At 38.3% G+C, this 9,938-nt stretch overlaps 1 non-coding gene across 1 annotated transcript; it reads left to right on the forward strand.

Moving 5' to 3' along the window:
- Nucleotides 1-5,465: 5,465 nt before the first annotated feature.
- LOC116666759 lies at nt 5,466-5,598 on the forward strand. The gene has a single exon (XR_004323653.1). It is a non-coding gene; the product is annotated as a small nucleolar RNA SNORA71 (small nucleolar RNA).
- The last annotated feature ends 4,340 nt before the right edge of the window (nt 5,599-9,938 follow it).

The following is a 9,938-nucleotide window of genomic DNA, read 5'->3' on the forward strand; positions in this document are numbered from 1 at the left end:
TTTCATCAGTTTGAAAAATAAACCAAGAATTTATTAAAAAAGACAGTGATTCATATGGAGTCAAATCAGGAAGTAATAGGATGCCTTGGTGCCTCCTCCTCGTCCCGCCCAACAAGTTGGAAATTGAAGCAAAAGACTGATGGAGAGAAATAGCTACAATGGGCCTTAAGTAGTGGCTTCTCATTGCCACGGTCTGCAGGGCTTGTAGGGAATCTTCAACTTTACTGAGAGTAGCGGGGTGGGAAGTAGGTGGCTGGTGATGGCAGAGAAGGAAGAAACGGAAGAAGATTCATAGCCCAGATCTCAGAGGATCTGTGGTGTGAGAGAATGGCTGAAACAGCTCTTCCAGGCAGGGATGCGCAATGGCCATCTTCATGCACTGAGTCAACAAAAGACCCCCTAGATGCGCCAGGTACTGACGCTTGGCAATGAAGACTAGAGAGCATGCTGACAGGTGGGACAAGACACTTCCACCCCAAGGACAGCACAAGGACCAACCCCTTTCCCTCCCCTTCTCACCATCTTAAGGCTAGGTAAGCTCCAACGTGTTCCCACACACATCGTGGAAAGGGGTGGTGGAAGACAACGCCTACTGCTTGGGGAGATGTCACCCTGCTCGCAAGTTTCATGAACTGAATATTTTCTCACACGGAAATTCTGGAAAGTAAAGAAGACTGAGTTTTATTTAACACGTTTAATGTTTTCTTCTTGTTTCCTTTGTTTTGACTTTAGGAATAGGGGCTCCAAAGCAACAGAGATCAGTTTTAGAAAATAAAAGAAACTAAAATTTTGGTATATCAGGCTTATCATGAATCAATTTTTATCTTTTTTCCATAAGGCATTGCTGCTATTATGTAAATTATAAGGGCTAAGGCAGAAAAAATAAATATACTCTGGAAAAGAAAAGGAGCAATAAAAGCCATTTCAACTGCACTTGTATTCTCAAAATACCTGTCTGTGCAGGAGACCGCCAATTTAAAGAATAAAATACTTCAGCTATAACAGGCATCATAAATAGATAACATTTATTTCCAGATTGCCTTTTCAATGCTGTTAAGGTCACTCCACAGCTTTGCAGAAAAGCAGGTTCTGTGGCAACACAACAGGCTCTTCCCAGATTACTGAGGTCTGTTCGTATTCCTGGATGTTCACACGGCTATCATGCACACATCTGAAACATTGAAGAATTCTGAACTTTCTGGTTTCATTTAAGTCTGGGCATTTAATGTCTCAATCTGTGTTGTACATGGCCAATATCCCTCTCTGTTAATGGCATCTGCCCTGTCAATGTCATCTGCCTTAGATTTCAATTTCCTAGGCAGGAGCAAAGTCCGTTTGGCAGAGAGTAAAAAGAAATGTTATAACCTTTCAGTACATTCTGATCAGGTTCTAGCTACAGTGGCTATTTAACTGTATATTCTCAAACTCAATTTATGCTCTGTTGGAGATCTGAGCTTCCTTGGCAGATGCGTGGTCTGTTTGGCAGGAGAATAAAAGATATGGTTGTAATCTTCTAGCATTTATCCTCAGATGATAGCCTCACTGAACTCCATATTTTCAAAACTGATTTATATAGCACTTTATTGGGGAAACTGGGATTTTTGCGTTCAATTTGGGGAACTAGTCATGGAGAGAGACATAGGTAAATTCAGGCCAAATTAAGAATGACTATGTTTTGTGTTTGCTTGTTTATATCATTTTATTTCAGAAAATATTGACTGCTTAGGTATTTTATATATAAGCTATAAGAAACATGATAAATTAAACTCAGGATACAAGCATTTTAAAACGAAAGGAAAGTAAGAAATAAACATACGAGGGATTTTGTACCACAACAATTGTATTACTTTTTAGTTAGATGAGCCTGGATGTGAATATCAGTGCCACCCTTAGAACCTGCACAAACCTGGAAGGGAAAGTGGCCAAAATTCTCTAAGCATTAGAGTCTATATCTACAAAACGGAGTTAATAATTCTTACCTGTAGTTTAGTGACTAGTAAGTAAGATAATACATGTAAAACACTCAGGATAGGAATTTTAGTCTACACAATGAAGTTCAAAAATTACTAGAGAAGGGAGGAAGTTGAAATGGGACTCTTTCTGTCTTGGTGTCAGAAGGAAAACCAAGATGGTAAAGAGATGGCACATATTGCATATTCCATAGTGAAGTGCTACTTCCCCTGTGCTGGATTTCAAACCGCTTTAGTCACCGTGAACTGAGCACATATCATCAGCCTTTCCAAGGTGCTGGTGAGGCCAAGAGAAAAGTTGGAGGTCAGAAAGAGATAATAAACATGCTGTGAGTCTCTTCAATCTGTCTTCAAAGAAGGTAGAGGTTATTTTCTGCTCACATCAAGACTTTCAAGTGAGGCTTTGAAAAACCATGGGAGAGTCTAGTATGTGGCCACTGGAGCCTGTAGGTAAGTGTGGACTGTTCTGACTCATATCTGAGAAAAAAAGGCATGGGTGCTAGAGGAAGGAGTCTATGACAGCAGAATATGGGGGCTAAGAGAGAGAAGTAATTTAATTCCCATTAAAATGGACCAAAGCACATATTTTCCACAGATCACATCAACTATTTTCATGCAGACCACCTGTAAAAATAAGGCTGCCTGGGGTTGTGTTTTAACACTCCAAAGAGATTTGCCAGGAGTAGTGAGTAGAACTAAGCTGATAGAGACTGGTGGTAAGACAGTACAAGTGTAGGATGTGAGAAATTGTAAGTGACCACCTGAAATAAATACATTTGTCTTTAGTAGGAGAACTGTAGATGAGAGATCTCAAGAAATTAGGAATTGAGGAGAGGTCTCTGAAGCACATTTAAAATCCCTCAAATTTATTCACACATAAAGACTCAGCATTACATGTATGTCAGGCACAGAAAACAGTAATAGCTCATGACATTACCACTAGCACACAATCTTTCCTAGACTTCACCTCTCTCCCTGCTCCCTACTTCAATCTTGGAGGAGACTGAGTCTGCTTAATGCATAAAAGAGCTGAAATGTACAACATGAAAAATTAGAGGAAAAATGTAAAAACATCCTTTTCCCCCTATTTACTGATTTTCTACCTGGAATAAATGCTTCCTGGAAAGGAAATGACTTTTAGCTGTTATACAATAGAAAATAATTCAGTTGCCTAAGTAAGACTGTTTGGTGTTGTTCAATCATTTAAGAAAATCACTGGGCATCATTCCAGAAAGTTCTCATATACATTCTCAGTTATCACCTACCCTAATCCTCAGAGACATCACTGTTCTAGTTTTTTTCCCACCACAGGATTTGCCTGTTTGAGAACTTAATATACATAGGACTGCATGGTACATAACTCCTTTGAGTAAGGTTTCTTTCATGAAGCATAATGTTTTCGAGATTCATTCATACTATTACATGGTCCATAATTTATTCCTTCTTAGTGCTGAGTAGTATTCCTTTGTGTAAGTAATCTCAATTTGTTTATCCATTCACCTCTGATGGACACCAGGACTGTTTCTAGTTTTAGGCTATTATGGATAAAACTGCTGTCGATACTTCTTTTACATGTATTTCTGTGGATGTATGTTTCATTTGTTTGGGGTAAATACCTAGGAGTGTAATTGCTATGTCATAGGGTAGATCTATATTAGTTTTATAAGAAACTGCAAAAACTTTTTCCAAAGTGGTTGGACTTATTTGTCAGATTCATGTGTATGTGTGTGTGCCTTAATTTAGGCAATCAGGTGGGTATGTATGTGTATATACATTTTTTTAATATATTTTTATTGAAGTATAGTCAGTTTACAATGTTGTATCAAATCAAGTGTACAGAATAATATTTTGGTCATATAAGAACATACATATATTTTTCCATATTCTTTTTAACCATACGTTGCTACAAGATATTGAATATAGTTCCCTGTGCTATATAGTATAAATTTGCTGTTTATTTATTTTATATATAGTAGTTAGTATCTGCAAATCTTGAACTCCCAAGTTTATCCCTTCCCACTCTCTTCCCACTATTTTTTGTTCTTCTACACAGTAATTCTCAACAAGTGAAAAGCAAATGTTAGGAATATGAGATCACACTGATCATACAGTCTGAAATATATTACAGTTAAAAGCGTTTTATGATATCAAAAGATAAAACCATAATTATTGGTGGATGACGCATACCATCAAAATACACAAAGTAGATTTTAAATGGACGTCAACAATATAATTCATTTTTTGTACATCTGTTTATTCTTTCAACCTTCTATCTCTTTCATATTAATTATGTATACATGCAGGCTCTGGGAACATTATGCCCATGCCTAAAACTAAAAGAAAATGAAAAAAGTTTGTTCATGTTAGGATAGCCTCTTTCCAAAATCTAAGATATCAGATGTAGGAAGTTAATAGATTATTCCAGAGTGCTAGTGCCTGGAATCAAGATATATATTTGCCTCACTACACACTTAGCCATCTATCTGTTCCATGATTCGTTCATCTACCTTATATGCCACCATATCCTGTTCCGAAACAAAGTTACTACAAATTTTCTAGTTAATTTTATATAATCCCTTTAAAAGCTCACTCCACAAGGACGCAAACTTCCCCTTCCTCAGCATCTCCAGATGGTCCCAACCAGACCTGCTGCCACTCCAAGTGTTCAATACCCCCAAATGATCCATTACACCATGGTGTATCTGAAATAAATAAAGGTTAAAAGATCATAAAAACAAGACCATATGCCTGACCATGTTTGTGCACCTTGGCAGTGGGAATGTAGGGACTGAGTCAGATTATAGCCAGCTTGCCAAGAAACTGGATCAAAACTAGGAAAAAAAAAATAATCTGTCATATGATAACCACCTTAATGGTGGTGGCGAGAAGAGCAGCCAATATCCCCACATCTCTGTCATATAATTCCCCTGTCTGCCAGAAAAATAAGAAGTCTACAGCTGAACTAGAAAGGAGTATTAAAAGATTTAGGTTTCTCATAAGCATACACATGAAATTCCCTTAGGAGAGTCTCCCGTTGTTCAAATCGCGGCTTTAGACTGTCTTCCCAGGTCTTCATGATCATCACCCCAAATTTAGGCCGCCCTAACCCCATTCACTTTTCTTTATAACACTTAACACTTTCTAATGACCACATAATTTATTTATTCATTTGTTTATTCAGTGAACTCAGCCACTAGAATATAAGTTTTGTGATGGCAGAAATTTTTGTTGCTTGTTTTGTCATTTGCTTTGCTCATTTGTGGCACATAGTGGTTCCTATATGCCCATGGGGTGCATGGATAAGTGAGTATGTGAACCTTACTTAGGCATCACTGGGGTCACATAAAAGGACAGAAATTTATATCAATGCTATGAACACTCTAGGAAGTCTTCCCAAGCTAAAAAATAATAATATGAAGAATGATACATGTTACATAAAAACTGTCAACCAGCAAATGTCAAACTTTCAATCAGCAGTATTAAAACTACATGCTCTCCTGCATTGAAAGTGATCGTGCTCTGCCCCTGCCCTGGTCATTGACAGTGCAGGGAGAGGAATCGCTGAAAGATGTTTCCCCGTGTGTGGAGGGCCCAGTGGATCTTTCTGATACCTAGCTTCTTCCTCTTGCCAGCCCCTTCAGAGCTCCGGCCTTTGCTGGCTCCCCTTGTGATAAGGTGACTGGGCTAGCTCCTGGACCTGCAGGGGTTCACTTTATCTTTGAAGTCAGAGAACCTCTTGACAGAAACCACTCCATAATTTTATATGTGACCTCATGCTGGAATAAGTTCAGATGTGTCCTGTGGGAGGCAGAGACGCTGCACTGATGGCCTCACTTAGTAACTCTGAGGATGCAAAACGGTGCCCCTGAGAGGCACGTCTGGCTCCCAGATAACAGGTCAGTCTCAGATCCAGAAGGAAGTGCCAAGGCCATGAGTCAGTGACCCTCAGGATGACTTGGGATCTGGGATTGCTGGTATTTCCCCAGCAAAGATTTGCCTGTTGCTTATGAACACTCACTGGGCAGAGCATGCAGAAGGAGGTCCCCACCAGAAGCCTCCCCAGAGTCCCTCCCCATTGCCTGCTCACTGTTCACTCCACACAGGCATCAGAGGGAAAGTGCCGGGACTGGGCCTTGGGGTCCACTTCATCTGGTTCTGTCTCGACAGCAGTACCCTTGGAGGGCTGCGGGCAGGGAAGGCTGGCCCCGAGGCCCTCTGCCCACCTGGATGACTTCAAAGACAGAGTTCTTCTATGGAGTTGGCAGCTGCTCACTGTTCCCCTCTCTGCCCAACCACCCAGTAAACCGTACACATTCACAAAAACAAACAAACAAAACAACAACAACAACAAAAATTACATGCTAGTAGGACAGTTGTCACTATGTTCCAGGCTTTGCAGTTTGAACCAGTCCCATGTCAAGGACTCTAACTTCTTCAGGAAAATGTTTTAACATGTTTTAGAAAGTTAGATTCATAGCAGTGATCCTTTTGTGAATTTATTTAAATTTAATTTGTTAGTAATCTAATGAATTATTTTTAAATAAAACAAGATTATTAACGATAATTCAAATATATATATAAATATATAAACAAATATTTCTCAACAAATTCTTCTGCCTTTGTTCAAACACTAAAACACAGAATTTTTGCCTACAATAAACTCTGCACCTTGACCTTATTATCCAAATAATCCACGTAAGTTATTCTCAATAGCAGAGGAATGTCCTTTTCAGTAAACATATTATAATGAGAAGAAATGATGGTGATGCGGTTTAGCAAGAGTTCCAATTACAGAAACAATCCCTACCTGCCTCAGATCCAAAAATAACTGTGGATTATCTTATGGCAGAATCGGAATTTATTTACACGAAATTTCAAATTAACAAATACCAAATAACTGCTTACCCAGGTTATACAGCCTCTTAATTTCTTACTTCCCAAGTCACATAAAGTGCAAAATACATGGATCTCAGTTTAGACTTATGAGAAGGAGGCTTAATCTGCTCACCAATCCGTAAAAAATAACCTTGGTTCCATGCTTTTTCTTATTACATACAAAGCAAACAAATGAATTTTAATATAGCTATTATTTTCCATATATAGTTTTCTTTCAATTATACTGATTATTTTTGTTCCTGGTGGGGGAGGCACCTATCGTTGACTTCCACGCGCACCCCTTATTCTCTTTGTTTGGAAGTTTGTGACACTTCCATAGCTCTACGTCATTCCTGTACCTCTAAAGAGGACACCGTCTTCACCCTGCTAGAGAAAAACAGACAGCGGGGATATTCTGAGACTACACCACCGGCCATGTGACAGGGCCATGTCAACAGTCTGAGACATAGCCTAGAGAATAACTAGAATTTTGATGGAACTTGAAACTCTGGGAGTCAGGGTTACTTGAAAGAAAAAGGGATAATAAGCCAGAGATGTAGAAAACCTGGTAGGACATAATAAGTCCCTGTCTCATACATTTGATATAATGAATAAATGATATAATGCATATAAAGTGGTCAGCACAGTGCCTGGTTCATAGCAGTCACTTAGTGATCTTTAGCTATATTTCTGAAAAAGTATGATTTGAATTGTTGCATCCTTACTTCTTAAAGAATTTAACAAAAGCGAAATGGTGGAAGTTACAGCAATAAAACCTCTGCCTGAATATACACAACAATTTCTCAAAGCAAAGTGAAAGTGATAATATTGCTGCTTATTTTAAGAAATGCTGAAGTTTGGGAATATCGTAGAGAATCTTAAAGGGTCAAGTAAGTAGGTATCTTTGATAACATTTGTAAGTTTTCAAACTCAGAGATACTATGGTTCTAGGACATAAAATTCTATATGGTGTTAAGTATTCTCAGGACAGGTTTCCATTTTGAGGTGATTTTTAAAATATGACGCAAGTTTGATGATGATTAAGACATAAAATCAAACCATGTATGATTATACCAACAACCTCAAATGGGTCAATCTGTTTTACATTTATACTGTTTAGGGATGTTGTAGCCTCATAGCTTCCTTAAGTTCTCCCAGATATACAATTACATTAGCATATTTCATTTTGTTCAGAAGACTTATTCCTGGAGAGTGTTCTTATTGATGCACTTCCAGGGGGAATCACTGGTCTTTTCATGAAAAATATAAAATCTAGAAGGCAGCACAGGCATGCATGCAAATCTAAAACAAAGAGACAAGGAAAAGTGGCATGTAATTTTAAAAGTGGGAGGGACTTTCCTATTAAAGAATCAAGAGAACTGTCATTTTAACTAGTATTTAAAGGATAGCAATAATCCAACTGATCCACATATATTACCTTTTTCAATTCAAATAAATATCTTCTGATTCTGCAGTTAAGATGTTTCTGCCAAACATGTGCTCAAACTTTCTGATAAGGCTCTTTCTATGTAGGAAGACCAAGTAATAATTATTGCACGATACCTGGGTGTATTGATCTGTGGGCTCACTGACCTGTGAGAGGTGGCTGATTTACCTCTAAGAGGCAAGATCTGAATAGCCTTATGGCAGGAAGAGGGAGGCCAGGGCTGCCAGGAGCTTAATGAGCTTCTCTGAGAGTTAGGAAGACACATCCATCTGGGAAGATATAGTTCTAATTTATTTGGCAAGTGGCGCATGGATGGGATTTCAGGCTCAAATTTCCCCCTTGGTCATGAGCCTTGTGCAGTGAATAATCTGATCAACTGTATATGATGATTCTGGAAGGGTGGGACAAATCATCAATTTGCATGACAAGAAAGAGGAGAAGGAAAGAAGGAAGGGAGGAAAGAAAGAGGGCAGGGAGGAAGGAAATGTACAATAAGCACCAAATCTGTTTTCTCTCATCACTCTAAAACAGATATTTTCCTAAAATTAAGATGATCTTTATCTGGGGACTCTATTAAGAAATACTGCACACCTTTCTTAAAAATAAGTAAACAAAAACTTCTCTATGTGGTGGGAATGGGACTATTCTAAAGCTTTAAACTGTCTCAAAAATTAGCTGGGTACCCAGACAGGGGCCATAGTGGAAAAAGCTCCATCAGCAGTAGACACGATCCAGCCACACTACTTTTTTAGAAATGCTTCTTTTTGTTAGAGAATGGCAGTGGTAGCAACTGCTGTTCTTTCCATTGCTACTGCATCCTTGTCCCCATCTAGCTCCTCAGTCACAAATGTACCACGCCCTCATGGTGCTCACCTCCTTACTGAAGCTGTGACTATTGGCAACAGGGAAAATTGTGAGAGCTAACACTGCTTGACCACATCAGTGGAGAACTCAGCAGCCTTCTCTCCTGGGCCTGTGAAGTAGTCACAACCTATGTGAGTGGAAATGACAAGGGCCAACAGGCTCAAGGAGATCAAGGCCTCCTTGGCACAGCACAGGCTGAGTGAGTATGTTTTCAGTACCATGTAGACATTTTGGAAAATAAACTAGTTCACTATTTTTGCATTACATCCTTAAAATTAATTCAAATTCCTTTCTGTTTGATTTAGCAGAATTATTGCCCTGGCTTTTAGTACTTCTGTGGCAAGCTAATAGGCTATATTTAATATAGAAAGTCAATATTTAAAGGCAATCTTCACATGAGTAAGACATAATATCAACGAAAAAGTCAAATACAGAATTATTTCTATGCTATCACTAGAGCTCTGTGAAATTATTTTTGCCTATGGATAAGAACTAAAGGAAAGCACAAAACTTAAAATGTATTACGTTACTGTGGAATGAATGTGCATAAACAATTTTTCATCTTTATTTTGTTCCTTAAGTATTTTTAAAAATGCAATACTATATGTAATTAATCTCTAATGTATCTTTTGTTTTGAAAGTTTTGATTTAAATACTTGAGGTTTTATATTCAGTTACCATTACCTTTGGCAACAATACAATAAATTTTTAATATTTCTATATCCAAGAGGCTGTGAGAAAGTATACCAAAAGGAAAATCTATTTTATAGTTATTCTGGAGA

Source organism: Camelus ferus, chromosome 10 (assembly GCF_009834535.1).
Source record: "Camelus ferus isolate YT-003-E chromosome 10, BCGSAC_Cfer_1.0, whole genome shotgun sequence".
In the NCBI taxonomy this organism is placed as follows: domain Eukaryota; kingdom Metazoa; phylum Chordata; class Mammalia; order Artiodactyla; family Camelidae; genus Camelus; species Camelus ferus.